The sequence below is a fragment of the Macadamia integrifolia genome, chromosome 12 (assembly GCF_013358625.1).
Source record: "Macadamia integrifolia cultivar HAES 741 chromosome 12, SCU_Mint_v3, whole genome shotgun sequence".
NCBI lineage: Eukaryota > Viridiplantae > Streptophyta > Magnoliopsida > Proteales > Proteaceae > Macadamia > Macadamia integrifolia.
This window is the reverse complement of record NC_056568.1, coordinates 13448147-13466789: the sequence shown is the minus strand read 5'-3', so window position 1 is coordinate 13466789 and position 18643 is coordinate 13448147. Positions and strand designations below refer to the sequence as shown.

The window sequence follows — 18643 nt, the reverse complement described above, 5'->3', positions numbered from 1 at the left end:
TTCCAAGTTGTCATGAGTGGCTAGAATATTGTATTGGGCTGAAGTTGGATGTGCACCGTACACAGTTGATTCCTCAACTTATTAAAACTCGAGAATGAGTTTCTTCAAGACAGGGAGAGCTGATGCGGTACAGTTCGAGAAGGGTCAAACCAGCATACGAGTTCTGCTGGTTCTGGTTTGGTTTTGTCAACAGGGCTGGATGTCAACCAGCTTCTTTCCTAGCATGTGTGGGTCATGGTTTGAGTAAAAAATGCTTCTAGAGGATCAGATCTTGCATTGGCTGCCTTAGTTAGAAGATCGAGTGCTGCTAGTAGTTTCTATTTTTTCTGTCGTGTGTTATGTTTAAAGATTGTGTGTGGAGCTTGAGGTTCTGCTGGAATATACTCCTCGTGACTAGATTTTATTCTAGTTTCTACTTTATAATAGATTCTTAGTTAAGTCAATAGCTACCTAGCAGTTACTATTTTGGTTATTTCCTTTTTATGTAATAGCAATAAGATCTTCCTTTTAGAGGAGTTTTATCCAACCTTTATTATTATAAATACAAGTAAAGGGAGATCAACACCCCGATCGATTTTTCCTATACTATTTTTGTGTTTTCTTCACGATGTCGAGGCCCAAATTTCCTAATTAGGCCCCGAAACTTCTGTGAAACCCTACTTTAGGCCCTCTAAATATAGTGGATCCCTTAGATTGTAAGAAAAAGAAGACAACTAAAATGGTTGTTTGGCTTTGGACCTATACATTGCTGTGTACTTTCTCTAATAACCTATTCTATACAAAATTTAATACTAGAACACACAATTTAATCAAAACAACTAAAATATGCATTAGGTTTGAATATACATCAAATTAGAAACCATTTCATAATTATCAAATGTTAGTATGTTATACATCGTTCATTACAAAGATATGGGAGTGAGGTTTTGTAGGAAGTTCCCCTCTTTGGAGTCAAAACTGTTGAAACTAGAGAAACAATACCAAAACGCAAGACATGGATGATAAAATTTTGATCGATACTTGCGAAAGGTCGATCGAAACTTGGTAAGACTTGGGCATCGCATCTGGTTTCATTTTGACTTTTGTTGAAATTGAAAAATTGTTGATGTATAAATTGAGGCTGCCCTTCTCTAGCAATTTGAATATTATGTGAAACGGTAGTGAAGATGGTATCAAAGCAGGGAGGTCAAGTGTTCGACCCCAGGAAGTGCATCGGAAGAGTTTTCCTGACATTTCTTCTCTCTCGGTGTCATGCAAAAGAAAAATTTCCGCATGATGTCACAACCCGCCCAACAAAGGCCAATGGGCCTAGCTCACCTGCCCATGGACTTAGGCCATTGGGGCATTGGGCTAAGCAAGGTTAAGTTTCTAGGCCCATCAGACTCACCCACCTTGCTTTTGCTGGTGACCTGATGATCTTTTCTTGAGCTGATGATACTTCCTTAGACACTATCATGCACTGCCTAAACCTCTTTGCCTCGATATCTGGTCTTTGCATCAACCCTGGAAAATCTCTCATCTTCTTGATAGGGATCTCGGAAGCCTCCAAGAACTCTTTTCTTCAGAAAACAGGAATTGCCCTGGGCTCTCTCCCGGTTAAGTATTTGGACCTCCCACTTATCCCTGCAAGGCTCATGAGTCATCACTACTCTCCTATACTTGATCTCATTAGAAAGCACCTTCAATTGTGGAAAGGGAAGCTTCTTTCCTTTACTGGCCACCTTGAGCTTAGCAAATCAGTCCTCTAAGCTTCATACATCTATTGGTTTGGAATCTATGGTTTGTCCAAAGTGATTATAGCCAAGCTGGAATCTTTATTTGTTTTTTTCCCTTGGAAAGGGTGTGAATCCTCTAGATTCCTTCACCCCCTTAGTTGGGCTGCTACTGGCTTTCCCAAGAAAGAAGGGGGCTTAGGCTTGAGACACATCAAAGATGCCAACAATGCAGGCATTCTCAAGCTTATTTTGGAAGCTTAGTTAGACTGAGTGTATGCGCAACTCCTTAGGCTGGAATCTTTTTGGTCGGTCTGCTCTCCATCGGATGCCTCCTGGGTGTGGTGCAAGTTAATCTTCTTGGGACCTATTGCTTCTAGAGTCATTTCCTCTCGTATTAGGGATGGTGCCTCCACTTATCTTTGGCTGGATCCTTGGCATCCTAAAGGGCTCCTCTCATAGGTTCTCAATGTTAGAAATATCTACAATTCAGGGCTTCCAAGGCATGCTATGGTTGCTGATATCATCTCCTCTGGTTTATAGGCCCTCCTGCCCCCACCTCTGATCAGATAGCTGAAATTTGGAACTCTCTACCAAACATATCCCTTCCGAGTCTCAGGAGGACTGATGCTATTATTTGGAACCATGTTCTGAGTGGCCTTTTCAGTGCAAAGTCTGCTTGGGACTTTATCAGACCTCATGGGCGTCCCTCCCCCTGGCACAAGCTCATTTGGTTCAAGCATCACATCCCTTGGAAAAGCTTCACTGCTTGGCGAACCTTTATGAATCGTCTCCCCATGCAAGCCTTCTTTATCCAAAGAAGAATCCAGGTTTCTCCTTTATGCTATCTATGTGGTTTTGAGCCTGAAGATACTAATTATCTCTTCTTTGCTTGAACTGTATCCTCCTTCATCTGGAAGTTGGTTCTTTCCAAATGCTGGCCGATTAATAGAAGAATTCTCCCTTTCCAAAGGGAGTGGATCTAGATGGACATGACATTTCAAGGGAAGATTATTTGTGACTATGTGGGAAAACTTGCCTTCTGTGCTACTTTAAATCAAATATGGATGGAGAGAAATCATAGGAAATGGACCTCTAACCTGTGGCCTTTAGGAAATTCCATCTTCTTTAATGTTAAAGTTAAGATCTCAAAAGTTTCTTCCAATTGTCTCTCTTGCCCCAGAAATTGTCACATTGTAGTTTCTTGGGATCTTTCTAGCTCTGTAATCAGGAACCTTGACTCCCCCTGAGGGATGTCTTGTTTCCTTTTGTTCTTCCCCCCACTTTGGGTCTGTATATTTTCGTCTCTTTGGTAATGAAAAAAAAAAAAAAACAGGTTAAGTTTCTAAAACTTTCTACCAAAGTGTAGGAAGTTAAGACAATTGTAGAGTCTATTGTCTAGACCTTTTATCATTGTGTGGAGGATGAGTCTAGATCCTTCTAAGGAAACCTATAGAAGCAAGAATGCTCTAGAGAAGAGTTGTACACATAGTTGTCACGGCGCCAAGGCGTACCAAGGCAGTGGAGGGTTGTCTAAGCGCTTAGGCGAGAAGGCACACACCTTGAGACGAACAAGACGACCAATTGTTATTTTTTATTTTTTCTATTTTCTAACCTTATTTAGTAAGCTATATATACCTTGTATCATAAAAAATCAAGATTAAGCAATATCAAGTCATTAAAAATCAACATTTAGCCATATTAAATCATAAAAAATTAACATTAAGTCATATTAAGTTATAAAAAATCAAAATTTTGAGAAATGCTCTGGTTCTATAATAAGTTTGACTAGTCAAATGATATTATTTTTACATGAAACTTTTTGTTTCAGTTATAATATAAAACCAGCTTTCCAGTAAGTTTAAGATTACTTAAATCTGAGTTGTAATGACAAAGTTATGCTCCGGTCAAACTTATTTTTAAGTGCGCGAATGCTATTAAAATCACCTGAATGAAAATAATTTTATGGATATCAAAACAAAAAATTATTTTACCGGACTTTTGGTTTTTAGCAATGTTTTAATATGATAGAATTTATAAAATTTTCATAATTGAGAAAAACTCCAGCATTTAAAAGTTGAAAATCGCCCCTATAACCAAAATCCAGTTTTTGTTCTTGGACTGGGGGGTTAGCTTTTTATCCTTTTGGAATTTGATTTTTAAACTATTTTTATTGGATTCAAATAGGGAGTATTTGCTTATTTACGAATAATATCTTAAGTAAATGAAAATCATTTACTTAAATGATATTTGGCATAAATAAGCGCCAAAACACAAGGTGGCATGCAGTGCAATAAGGCGACTGTCGCCTAGGCCCCAGGCAAACCGCCTGCCTAGGCGACGCCTTGACAACTATGGTTGTACATAATAGGTTCTTCTAGGGTCTTCCACCAAGGTGGTGGGAATGTTCTAGGCTTTTTGGCTAGAATATTCCTAGCCATTGAATGGATGACAAGTGTAAACATCCTAGACATTCTTTATAAAGATGGGTGCCTATAAATAGGTGTTCCCTCATTTGGCGAAGGCATCTACCAATCCACCAACCAAGCAAGTGAACATGCAAGGATCATACTCAAAGCTCTCTTTTGCAATACAAAGTTCTTTCACTCAAACTCTCTAGTGTCCCCTACTTCTCTTCCCAACTCGCTTAAGGAGCACAATAAGACCGACTTAGTGCAAGCAATAGTGCTAAGTGCCGGTGCGGTTGGTTAGGGAGGTCTAAGGCTATGACAGTGAGCTCCAGATGTAAGGACTATGAGATCTTGGCCTGCACGTGTAGGGGAGTGTTGATGTACACATTGACATTTCCCTTCCCTAACAGTTCAAGCTTTTAGGTGAAATGGTAGCAAACAAAATTTTCATTGCCACTGAAATTTCGAACATTGCTAGCAAGTAACTTCACTCTACCATGGCATATCAATGGCTGAATTCTAAACCTTCTTTTGTGTATTCTTATTTTACTTTCTGCAGGTTTTCTGTAGTTTTTCTATCCTGCGATTTCGATTTTGCTCCATTCTAGTTGCAGGAACTTTGTGTTTTCGGTCCTTCTAATCCAGCCATTGGATAGGCTTCCTTTTTGATTTTTTCTCCTCTACCATCCTTACTACCATCAACCAGAATTTGGGAGGCATCTGACCTAGTCCAACAGTTTCTCAGTTATTGCTTCTCTTATGAGTTTGTAAATACTAAGTTTCTATTTTCTGTACACACTTGTTACTCTTAATCTAGCCTCATTTAGACTCATAATCCTCCTATTAGGACCCTCATATCGTTTGGGTGGGTTGAGAGATATAATCCTGTCAATTTTCTGCTTAATGTTTTCGGTTTTGGTTCACTATTGTTCTGGTTCTCTAATGGATTTTCTAGTGTTTGTCTCTTCAGCCTAGTAAACCTCATCACTGGTCCCCCTGATTATATAGTGTTGCAGCAAAAAAGGATTTGTGCAGTTGCCGATTGTTTAGAAGTTAGGGATGGCAAAATAACCTGCATACATCATTATGTTAGTACAGAAGAAACCTGATGGACAGCAAGTTGGAGGAAGTATATCATCTGCTGCCTACTTTATGTAGTCATAATTTTTTATTTTTTTATTTTGGGGGTGGGGGGAGAGGGATGTAGGATGCTTTTCAGCAGCAGCATATTATGATTTCCTTATTAAGGGAACTGAAAAGGAGGAGAGAGGAGTTCTCAGGTTACTAAAGGAGGAGAAATATTTTTTTCAATCTGTTTGGGGTTTCATAACACTTTGCGTCAAAGTTTGGTGATTCGTTTAATCAATGGCCTAAAAGTTCCTTCGGGCTGAAAGGTTCTGCCCCCTATGGAATGTACTCAGTGGTGTGGGGTCTGAAAGGAAAAAAATAGAAGGATTTCTGAAGACAATTATAGAGTTCTTTCAAGAATTTATACTATTTGTTAGAATAAGAATTAGTGCGCTGCAGGGGCACATTGGGGCTTCCCCCCCCTCCACCGACCCTAATTAAAGTGGGGCGGCTAGATGGGGGGTTATACTTGTAAATACTTTATATTTTCTGTTTTGTACTCCTATCATGACTCCCATCATGATTCTATCATAATTTTATATTATAAATAGGGGACTTGTGTGATCAATTAAAGACACACAAGCATTCTCCAACTCTTCCTATTAACATGGTATCAGAGCCTAATTTCTGATCTAGGTTTTCAGTTTCAAGCCCCTTCTCCTTCAAGAATCGTAGACTTTCACCTTCTCTTCCATTGCCTTTGTAGCCTCCATCTTATCCTACCTTTGTCCCATTAACCTACTATAGGGCAGCACTAATGAGGTGATTCCTATGAATCTAGTGGCTATCCTATGCCCTACCTCATGAACTAAAACACCAAAAACCCTTGCAAGAAAATTTGGGTTCTTCACTTTTTTTATTCTTCTGTTTTATGAAGTGTGGTTTCTTCCTCTTTAAGGAACAAACCTCTACCTCTTGAAGATCAGGTACAACTACTTGGAAGGGCTCATAATTATCCGCGAGATCAATATCTACACAAATTGCTTTTGCGCAAAAAAAAAAAAAGAGAAAAGGTTTTCCTCCAAAACCCTAACAAAATCGATTTTTGGGGCTCCCTTAGAATTGGATGAATTTTTGAGATCATCATCACCATTACAGAGATCGACTGGACTTGTGGCCCCATCTACCAAGTCTCTGTATCAATCTCCCTTCTTCTTTGATCATTGGGTTTTCTCCCAAAACCCTAATTTGCTTATCTCAACAGTTCTTTATCAAGCCTGATATTATCTGGAGTACCTCACTACCATTACTGGGCAATTCGATCCAAGTATAGACACTTTCTAACGATTGATTTTTGAAGATCTTGTATTTCTCCCTCTCATTGTTGATTTTTTACTAGTTCAGTCATGTCTGAAGTAAGTACTATGTCCTCTGGTTCTGATGGACAAAGTTGCAATGACTACATCTTTTGGGACTAGCTCTGTGATCTTGGCCATTATATGACCGTAGTGCACTGTATCCAAAATGTATATTTCACCTTGATACGATACGATAAGCACCGATACGGTATGAAATGTACCGATACTTTAAACCATGGCTGAGACTAGGGGTAGTCCTACAACTGATATAGGACTCTCCCAAGAGGAACTCCAGGCTTTCAGACGTATGCTTAAGGCTTCCAATTCAACTCCTGCTAATTCAGTCCCTTGAGCTTCCAATTTTGCTCACTCAGGTATTTTATTTGGTGGCCATGGTGCATTAGCCGCCTCCACTCCCTGGATCATTGACTCCGTTGCCACTGATCACATAACTGGTTACTCCAGTTTATTTCATCTGTAATCACCCACCTCAGACAGAGATAAAGTTAGGGTAGTAGATGGCACCCTATCATCTGTCCCCGGAAATGATTCTATTAAGTGTTCTTCTTCTATACCTGTCTTCAGTTTTATATATCCCTAATTTTACTACTAATTTGGTATCCACTAGTAGTCTTAATAAGGACCTAAACTGTAAAGTAACCTTTTTCCCTTCCGACTGCAATTTTCAGGATCTAGTAATGGGGAAGACGAATGGATGTGGTAAGGTGAAGGGTGGTCTTTATTAGCTTGATGATGGTTGTCTCCCTATGGCTGCAGCATCAACAACTCCTCATCAGCTACACTTTGCTTCTTCTGAATTGAATCAATGGCACTGTCGTTTGGGACACCCACCAATTGGAACCTTATCTCTTTTATTTCCGCATTTAGTTAAATCATGTACTAGGGATGAGCTCTTTTGTGAGGTCTGTACTCTGGCTAGACAGACTCGTTCTAGTTATTTACTTTTAAATAAAAGCTCTTCTATTTTTCATTTGGTTCACTCTGATATATAGGGTCCATCTTGTCGGACATTTATTTCTATGAAAAGATGGTTCATGTCCTTTATTGAGTGTCACTCTCAAACTACTTGAATTTACATGATGTAGCACAAAAGTGAAGTGTTCGGTTGTTTTCAGCTGTTCCGTAAAATAATTCAAACTCAGTTCAATGCAACTTTGAAAATTCTGTATAGTGCTAATGGAAAAGAGTACATAGAGGGTCAGTTTCAAAAATACCTAGCTGATCATGGGATTCTTCATCGGACAAGCTGTGTTGACACTTTTGCTCAGAATAGGGTGGCTAAATGCAAGAATGGCTCTTGCTGGATATTGCTCGAGCTATGATGTTTGCTAGACAGGTTCCATCTTAGTATTGGAGTGATGTTGTCCTCACAGCAGCCTACCTAATCAATCATATGCTAACTCGTGTCCTCAACTCTCGAACTCTTGTTGAGGTTCTTCAAGGCACTACATCCTTCCTGGTTCCTCCAAAGACTTTTGGGTGTGCCTGCTATGCTAGGGATCATCATGCACAAGGAAAATTGGATCTTCGAAGTACTAAGTGTGTCTTTCTGGTTACTCTTCTACATAGAAAGGATATAAGTGTTACCATCCTCCTACCCGGTGTACAATAGTAACAATGGATGTTGTGTTTCATGAATTTTTTAGTTACTACTCATCCTCACCTCTTCAGGGGGAGCCTGGAGTTACTAGTCAAGAAGAGATGACTCTAAATCTGCTTGCTTCGCTAGTATACCCATCATCTTCACCTTAGGATCCTCATGCTTCACAAGATAGTGAGGGGCCATAACCTATCGTTCCAACTCAAGGGGAGATGACTCCAGTTCAGAGAACCATTGGTGAATTCCTGAGAAATTGATGACTTCGCTCTTCAAGTTTATCGTAGGGGACATACCAGAAATAAGCAACTTCGGACCATCACCACTACTACAACACCTTTACACATCCTTCACCAGCCCTGGATCCAAAACCGACTGAGCCTCATACTTTAGGTATAATCTCTCCTTCTAACTAACCTATTGCCCTCAGAAAAGGCACTAAGGCCTGTACTCAACACCCTCTATCTCATATTGTTTCATATGATTCCCTTTCTCCCTCCTATCGTGCTTTTGTGTCTTCTCTTTCATCTACTTGTGTCCCTAAGAATTAGTAGGAAGCTCTTATAGAAAAAAATGAAAGACCGTAATTGAGGAAGAAATGGGTGCCTTAAAAAAGAATGCTACATGGGAACTTGTGACTCTTCCTCCTGGAAAGAGACCTGTTTGCTGTAAGTGGGTGTTTGTGGTAAAGCAGATGATCGATGGTTCTGTTGACAGATACAAGGCAAGGCTTGTGGCTAAAGGGTTCACTCAGACTTATGGAATCGACTACCAAGAGACATTTGCACCTGTTGCCAAGTTGACCTTTGTGCAAGTGTTACTCTCATATGCTGTGAACCTAGGATGGGAACTCCACCAACTTGATGTAAAGAATGCTTTCCTCCATGGAGAGCTCGATAAGGAAGTTTATATGGAAATTCCACCAGGTTTCTCTAGCACAAGAATTTAGGGTAAGGTCTGTAAGTTGAAGCGCTCTCTATGGTTTGAAACAGTCACCTAGAGCGTGGTTTGGAAGATTTCACAAGGTTTTGACATTTATGGGTTATAAGTATAGTAATGCTAACCACACATTGTTTATAAAGAGGTCTGGTGAAAAAGTTACTATACTTATTGTCTATGTGGATGACATAGTAATAACAGGAAATGATAGCGCTAAGACTGATCATCTCAAGGGTTTTTTGGGCAAAGAATTTGAGATAAGGATCTTGGGAAGTTAAGGTACTTTCATGGGATTGAAGTTACCAGGTCCTTAAAAGGCATCTTCTCTCTCAAAGGAAATACATCCTGGATCTACTGTTCGAGATAGGTATGTTGGGTTGTCATTCTTCTAATATTCCTATGGAAGCTAGTAGTCGGCCCAAGGAAAAGGAGGGTGAACTAGTTGACAAAGGCCCGCTACCAAAGGTTGGGAGGAAAACGATATATTCTCACATACACAACCTGACGTTCTTGTGGCTGTGAGTTTGATCAGTCAATTTATGCATGATCCCTATTCCTCTTATATGAAGCTATTATACGTATCTTACGATACTTGACGTCAACTCCAGGAAAAGGGATCCTCTTATCTCCTTATAATCACCTCCGAGCTGAAGCTTACCAGATGTTGATTGGGCTGGTTCACCTAACAGAAAGTCTATCTTTGGTTATTGTACCTTTGTAGGAGGGAATCTTTTCACCTGGCATAGCAATAAGCAGAATGTGGTGGCTAGATCTAGTGCTGAAGCCTGAAGCAGAATTTTGTGCCATCACACAGGGGATTTGTGAGTTACTGTGGTTGTGTACACTTTTGGATGATATTGGCGTACCTATCGTCCTCCTATGATGCTTTACTGTGATAATAAGACCGTTATTAGTATTGCTCATCATACAGTATAGCATGACCGAACCAAACACGTGGAGATTGATCATAGTTGTCAAGGAGTCGCTTAGGCAGTGATTTGGCGTCTCGACGGTAAAAATTGGTCATGACAATCCTACGATTTGTCTCTCACAATTGGCGGTCGCCATGGAAAGCTAGGTGTCGCCATGGACGCCATGTCACGATTTATTCCTAGGCGGTTGACTTTAGGTGTTATTTTTTTTTTTACTAACAACATTTTGTTTATTATATGGCAGCGTAAAATTGAAACAGCCGACACTCGAAGATAGCAAAACCCTCGAAGCTCGAACTCTCGAAGAGACCAAAACCCTCGACGTCTTCTCTTCTCCTTCTCCGGCAGCCACCGCCTGCAACTTCTTCTTCTTCTCCTTCTCCGGCAGCAACCAACAGCGGAGAAGATCTTCTTCTTCTCCTTCTCCGGAAGCAACCAACAACGACGTCTTCTCTGGCAGCCGCCACCTGCAACTTCTTCTTCTTCTCCTTCTCCGGCAGCAACCAACAGCGACGTCTTCTCCGGCAGCCACCGCCTGCAACTTCTTCTTCTTCTCCTTCTCTGGCAGCAACCAACAGCGACGTCTTCTCTTCTCCTTCTCCGGCAGCAAGAACGACAACAACCACAATACGATATCGCCTACGACATCTTCTCCTCCGGCAACAAGAGCGACAACCAGGTAAGGGCCCCACCTGCAAGTAACTTCTTTGTTCTTTTCTTTTATGCGGCTTGCCTTCTATTATCTGCTCCGGTTGGTTATTCTCTGCAACCTCTGCCCTCTGGTTCTTTCAGTTTCTCTTTGATTTTTTCAGTTTCAGTATCTTCTATTATTTGTTTTTTGGGTTGAAAGAAATGCAGGAATTATCATATGGGTTTAAATGGATTCATGTCCTTTTTTTGTTCTATGTTGTTTTACTTTTAGCCTTTTCGATGTTTATAATATGTTTTCCTCTTTAGTTGTATATCTAGTTATCTACTATCTAGAGCTTGATCTGAAGGTGGGAAATCATATATTTTAGATTGCTGGAAAAAAAATAATATAAGAACTTGACAATGGTCTTGGTTGTGTTAAGTGAAATGATTAAGTTGGATTTGTGAGTGATTGATTTTTTTTTTTTTATGTTATCATGTTAATGTTATTGGTTAACACTTAACATACTTTGCTGCCTTTAACAATGGCACACGGGCGATTTGACCGCCATGGCAATGCCAAAACGGGCGATTCATCGCCAAATCGATTAGCCACCCCTCCACCGCCTTGGATTGATTTGACGCCGTGGCAACTATGAGATTGATAGACACTTCATCAAAGAGAAGTTGGATGCTGGTTTAATTTGTGTTTCTTTTGTAAAGTCTGGTGATCAACTAGCTAATGTGTTCACTAAAAGGCTGGCTGAAAAGCTATTTCATCCTAGTTTAGTCAAGTTGGGCATGTGTGACATCTATGCACCAACTTGAGGGAAGTGTTAAAATAAGGATTAGTGTGCCGCAGGGGCACATTGGAGCTTTTCCCTCCTCCACCAACCCTAATTAGAGTGGGGCGGCTGGATTGGGGGGGGGGTATACTTGTAAATACGTCATATTTTCTGTTTTGTAATCCTATCATGACTCTATCATGATTTCTATTATGATTCTATCATGATTTTATATTATAAATAGTGGACTTGTGTGATTAGTTAAAGACAAGCATTCTCCCATTATTCATGTTACCACTATTATTGCCGAGTATTTAACTGATTGGGCATTCTCTTGTAAAGAATTTGTAGGGGCATGTAGGAACAGTTTTACTTTCATTTGGGACTCCTCACTGTTTGAAAGACAGCTATTGTGTTTTCTTTTTGTTGATGCTTACATCTTTGTGTACAGCTCACACAATTTGTAGTTCTTTTTCCTTTTGGATTAACCATCAATTGTAAGCATCCTCTTCTTTTGCTCAATGAAAATGAAAGTGTTATGTAGTTTCTGACCCAAAAGGTAAAAGATGTAGGACTAACTACCTTAAACCAGATTGGAATAGAATAAAAAATTCCCACTTTGACTAGGATGCGACCAAGTAATTACAGGTACAGTAGCAGGGGAGAAATGGAATAGGACTATACTATCTCACAATAGAAGTAAGAATATGAGTGCAATAAAGAAAATAGAAAAGGACTCCGCATGATTTCAAATAAATCACTTAAGAGTAAATTACCTTGACACAACCTGGGAACTGAAGCACCCAAACAGGGGCTCCAGAACATGTGTTTTTTAGGGGGGAGGGGTGGGTAATTGAGGCTCCGGAGGAGTTGAGATTATTCACTCATAGCATCAGATTGATCTCACACTGACTAACCAATGGCCCCCAATATATAACTCACAGTACCTAAAGTTTTTACTTTCTCTAAGAGTTTCGTTGATGTGATAGACTAATGTCAGGTTCAGGTTGTTCTCAGGAAATGGTATTCTAGGGTTTCAATAGATCAACTAAACAATGGTAATGCCCAAGAGAAAAGACAAAATTGACAGGCAGACAATTATGAAATTGATGGTGATGATTAAGAGTGAATTAGGAATGGAACGACTGGGAACCACCTAGTTAACAGAGAAAACCTTCACTGTTCACCATAGAATCTATGTGACAGGAGAAAACCGAAAGCTTTATTGCCTAATAGAAATTTGTTGCGTATAAGGCAGCAGTGCATATCTATTCTCTCTGTCCCACAATGACCAACCTGTTGAAAAAGAAAAAGCCCAAAGTTTAAAGAGTAGTTAATGTATTAGCAATCCCCAGCATTTTTAAATGTCACAGTTCTGTTAAACTCTCGTCAAGTTGGATAACAAATGAATGTGGTAATCAATGCAAGGGCACCAATTGGAAAACTTCATAAAAATTTGTTACTTAATTACTTGATGGACAAAGAATTAGGCACATTGTATTCTTTGTCGCATGCCTGGTCTAGGAACCTGCATGGTAATATGAGATTAGCCTCTTCAATGAAAACATAGATGGATATTAAGTAATCTGGATTCTGCATTTATACTGAGACAATCTCTATGTAATATAAACTTTGCAAGCACCAATAGAGGAAGAAGAAATCAGATCTATGGCATGGGCCCATTGATGTAGATCAAAGCATGAAGAAGAGGACGGGAATCAAATCCAGAGAAAAAGGTTTTTCACTGTTCACGTGGATAGTGAAGTGGGTCCCATTCTGGATATTTGGAGATGATACTTTGATATGGATAGGTGTTCAGTCTTGGACAGCAAGCAATTGCAGATTCTTCTCGCCTTGGACAAGCAAAGATTGATTTGGGAAGTTCTAGAAGAGTGAAGACTTTGCTGGATTTTGTTTCCTTTTTTGTGTTCACTATAAACAAATAGTTAGTTTCCTTTTATGTGTTTTCTTATTAAACAAGTAGCTAGTTCAGTTTTAGGCAAGTTCTAGTTAGGATTAGTTTCTTTTTCCATGTTACTTTCTGTTGAGAAAGACGTTAATCCCGATAGGGGATTAGCGCTAGTTCTACTAGGCCGATAGGGACAATTTTGTCCTATCGGCCCATGGTTCTGGTTTGATTACAGGTATCTGGGATTGTAACATGGTATCAGAGCTTCTGTAATCAAATCAAGCTTTTCAAAATCCTCCCTGCTGATCTCGGTTTTGCGCTGAAATCTTCTGGTGTGTAGCCACCTATTACTGCATCAACTATGTATTAAGTTACATGGAGTGATTTATTTGGTGTATGGATCATGCTTTATTGGTACTATGCTGAAGATTTGAAGAACTTGAACCGCAACTATCTTCTTCCTTTTTTATCAAACCGGGGTCTCTTAGGTGAAAGCCAGATATCCAGTTGCTGTGGTTCAGGTGTGGTTTGCTGTTTTTCTTGGTATTTTTGGGTGAAATCCAGATATCTGTGACTCTATTTGTCTACTTTATTTTTGGTTCTCATGGCTGAGACCAAGTCTACTACCTCTATGACTACTATATCTGCCTCGGACAATGTCAATGTCCAAATTACTTCTATTAAGCTCAAGGGAAGCTCGAATTACCTACTTTGGGCTCAATCAGTGAAGGTTTACCTTATGACCAAGGATAAACTTAAGTATACTACTTCTGATTCTCCTTCATCATCTGACAAGGGTTATGATGAATGGATGAAGGAGAATGCTTTGATTTTAATCTGGTTGTGGAATAGTATAGAACCAGATGTTGCTGCCAATGTCATGTTTCACTCTACTGCAAAGGGAGTATGTGATGATTTGAAGGAAACTTACTCTCAAGAAAAGAACATGACCCGTATCTATAATATTTATGAGAAGCTATTCTAGTTTTGCCAGTCTGATGGATCTCTTTCAAAGTATTATGGTACTTTCAAGGGCATGGTTGAAAAACTTAATGTTTTTCAGCCCTTGACCACAGACATTGACAAATTGAAGGCTCAGCGGAATGAGTTTTTTGTTTCCAAATTTTTGGCTGGTTTGAATAATGATTTGAAGGTAGTAAAGGGACATTTACTTGCAGGCGATATTGTTCCTATCTTGAATGACACTTATTCACGACTGCACCGTATCACTTCATCAACTAAATCTGATCAGTCTTTCAAAGACAATTCTACCTTCCTTGCCAACCGTGGTCGTGGTCGCGGTTGTGGGGGGGTCGTGGATCGGCTGGTCGAGGTTCTAGTGGACAACCTTCTGATCGTGCAACTCTCCAGTGCACTTTTTACGGGAAGCCCAACCATACTATAGAGACTTGCTGGGCAAAGCATGACAAGCCAGAGTGGGCAACCCAATTAGCCAATCATGCAGTGTCAGATGATGGTGCTGACACAATGTCTTCCGTTGATGCTAAACCGAGACCTTCAGGAGATTCATCTACCAGTCTACGCGATGACATCAATCAGTTGCTCTGGCGCTTACACATTCTCGAGGCATCCTCTAATACATCCAATCGTGGGTCTACATCCGCTGCCACCTTAGCTCATGCAGGTACCTCAACCCTTCTTACCACTACCTCTACCCCCTGGATCATTGATTCAGGTGCTTCTGTTTATATGACTGGTAAGTCATCACTTTTTAAGACCTTTTCCTCTAGTACCAATTCTACATCTGTTATTCTAGTCAATGGTGCTTCCACACCAGTTCTAGGCCATGGTATTATCTCTCCTACCCCCTCTCTGAATTTATCTTCTATGTTACATGTTCCACAATTTCCATTAAGTCTTCCTTCTGTGAGCCAGCTAACTAGTTCATTAAATTGCTCAGTAACATTTTTTCCCTCTTACTGTGTTTTTTAGGATCTTCACACGAGGAAGACGATTGGTGGAGGGTGTGAAAAGGATGATTTATATTATCTCAACTATCGCTTTCCCACTTTTTCTGCTGCAACTGTTGTTGGGGATGCGACTCCTTTCCAATGGCACTGTCGTTTAGGACATTTATCTTTGTCTAGGTTGAAACTTTTATTTCCTACTTTTAAGTCTGTTCTTAGGTTAGATTGTGAGGCATGTGAGTTGGGAAAACATCATCGTATGTCCTTCCCATCTCGCTCTGTGTCTCGTAGTCCGTCTTTATTTTCTTTAGTCCGTTCTGATGTATCGGGACCTTGCAGAGTTAGTAATAGATTTGATTTTCGCTATTTTATGACTTTTGTGGATGATCATTCTCGCCTTACATGGCTTTACATGTTAAATGACAGATCTGAATTTTTATCTGTGTTTCAACAATTCTATAATAAAATAAAAACTCAGTTTGGTATTTTAATTAAGATTTTTCGTTCTGAAAATGCTCTAAAATATGCTCAAAATGATATTTCTGATTTTTGTGCCAATTGTGAGATGATACACCAAACTAGTTGTGGTTATACCCCACAGCAAAATGGAGTAGCAGAGCATAAGAACCGGCATCTTCTCGAGGTAGCTCGAGCTATTATGATTCATATGCATGTTCTTAAGCATTTTTGGTGTGATGGGGTTTTGACTGCATGTCACTTGATTAATCGCATGCCATTTTCAGTTCTCTCAGAAAGGTGTCCTTTTTTCTATTATGTTCCCTACTTTGCTAAGTTTTTCTATTCCTCCCTGAGTCTTTGGGTGTGTGTGTGCTTTGTTTATAATTTGCATGTGCAAGTAGATAAACTATCTCCTAAGTTTACTAAGTGCATTTTTTTGGGTTATTCACGTACTCAGAAAGGGTACAAGTGCTATGACCCCATTACTCACAGGAACTTTGTTAGTGCTGATGTGACTTTCTTTGGGGGCACATCATTGTTTTCTCATCAAGTGTCCCAGTCTGGTATGGAGTGGTCTTCTCCATCTCCTCCACCCATTCCCTCTCTCGTACCCTTTCCTGATGTTCCTAGTGCCAGTGAGTCACCTCTCCTATAGGTTTATTAGCACAAGAAGAATGTTGGACAACCATGTGGAGAAACCAATACTCTAATTGATTCACTTCCTCCCCTGCCGCCTTCCTTTGATGAAGCTCCTCCTCCTCCGCCTGATGACTTACTAATTACTTAAAGGAAAGGTACACGTTCTTGCACTCAAAAATCTATGGTTGTGTATCCTATTGATAATTTTGTTTCACTGTCTTATCTTCCTTTTCCCATCCATGGTCTTGCTCTGTCTCTTTCTGCTAATCCTATTCCCCGCACCCATACTGATGCCATAAGTATTCCTAGATGGAAAGCTGCCATGGATGTAGAAATGGATGCTCTTTTGAGTCGTGGTGCATGGAGTCTGGTAGATTTACCTCTTGGCAAGGATTTGGTGAATTGTCACTGGTGTACACTGTTAAGTACCACTCTGATGGTTCTGTTGAGCGGTTGAAAGCCCGTTTAGTTGCCAAGGGGTGTACTCAGACATATGGAGTTGATTATTTTGAGACCTCCCCGGTTGTTAGACTGAACTCTATTCGTCTACTTATTTCTCTTGCTGTCAACTTTGATTGGCCCTTGTTTCAGTTAGACATCAAGAATGCCTTCTTGTATGGTGATCTAGAGGAAGAGGTGTATATGGAGTAACCTCTTGGTTATGTTGCTCAGGGGGAGAATAAAGGTTGTGTGTGTCGCTTACACAAGGCTATCTATGGACTTAAACAATCCCCTCGGGCATGGTTTCAAGTTTAGTTCTATCATAGATACTTGTAGATTTTCTCAGTGTTATTCTGATCATTCTGTCTTTGTTTGTTGCAGAGATGATAAACTGGTTGTCTTGGTAGTTTATGTTGATATTATTCTTACTAGTAATGATGAGGCAGGAATTTTTTAAGTGAAAACTTATCTACAGCAACACTTTCAGACTAAGGACTTGAGCCAGCTTCACTATTTTCTTTGGATTGATGTGATCCGATGCAAGAAAGGGATTAGTCTGTCTCAAAGGAAATATGTGTTGGATCTTTTATCTGATACTGGTATGCTTGCATCCAGACCTGTTGATATCCCTCTGGATCCTCACCAAAAGTTTGGTGTTAATGATGGCGAACCTCTTTAAGATGTGCATCAGTATAAGAGTTTGATTGGCAAGTTAATTTATCTTACTGTGACTCGTCCTGACATTTCCTATGTTGTTGGAGTCCTCAGTCAGTTCATGCAGTCTCCTCAAAAAGCTCATTGGGATGCTGTTGTTCGTGTTATTCGCTACCTAAAGGGTGCTCCTGTAAAAGGGTTGATCTATTGTCCTAATTGGCATATGGAGCTAGTTGGCTATTCTGATGTTGATTGGGCCGACTCTGCTAGTGATCGGAGATCTACTACGGGTTATTGTATATTTGTTCGAGGTAATCTGGTTACATGGCGTAGAAAGAAGCAGACCACCATTGCTCGATCTAGTGCCGAAGCAGAATACAAAGCTATGGCTCATACCATTGCTAAGTTGATGTGGCTCCGATCTTTACTCTTGGAGTTGGGATTTCCAGTGACCAAGCCTATGAAGATGTATTGTGACAACCAAGCTGCGGTGTACATTGCTAGTAATCCGGTCTTCCACGATAGGACCAAGCACATAGAGGTGGATTGCCACTTTGTTCATGATGCTGTTCTGAAGAAGCTGATTGAGACCCTTTTTGTTCCTTCATCAGATCAGTTGACTGACATGTTCACCAAGTCTCTTTTTGCTCATAGTTTTCGTAATGGTTATACCAAGCTGAGCATGGGTGATGTGTATGCTCCATCTCAGGGGGAGTGTTGAGAATGATGCTAATCCCGATAGAGGATTAGCGCTAGTTCTACTGGGCCGATAGGACTATAGGGACAATTCAGTCCTATCGGCCCATGGTTCTGGTTTGATTACATGTATCTGGGATTGTAACACTTTCCTTTTGCAATTGTTTATTTTTTGTTTACTTTCCTTTTTTCAGTTAGTTCCTATTTTGTGTCCACCAATTTTGAAGGAATTTCTGAGCCTATTTCAAGGTCAGCCTATTGTAATTTGGAAAAGTTGATTAATGAAAAAAGAGAGTTGGTTTTATGCCATGAATACTGTGAGATGCAGTGAGGGAGAGATTCCTTGAGTGGGTGAGATGCCTAGTGGGTGAGAGGCCTGGGAGAGAGAGAGAGGATCAATCCATCGATCCTTTCTTATATTTTCTGTTTTTTCTATTTTATTCCAATCAATTTTATGATTCTGA

At 40.0% G+C, this 18643-nt stretch overlaps 1 protein-coding gene across 5 annotated transcripts in view; it reads left to right on the top strand.

The window, feature by feature from the left end:
- LOC122058159 overlaps positions 1-18643 on the top strand; it is a 42262-nt gene that overhangs the window by 13622 nt on the left and 9997 nt on the right. The window contains exon 3 of one of the 5 annotated variants that reach the window (XR_006133691.1): positions 10283-10717. The exons of the other annotated variants lie outside the window; for them this stretch is intronic. The gene's annotated coding sequence lies outside the window, so the exon portion shown is untranslated. The remainder of the gene's footprint in view (positions 1-10282; positions 10718-18643) is intronic. 5 annotated transcript variants of the gene reach the window in all.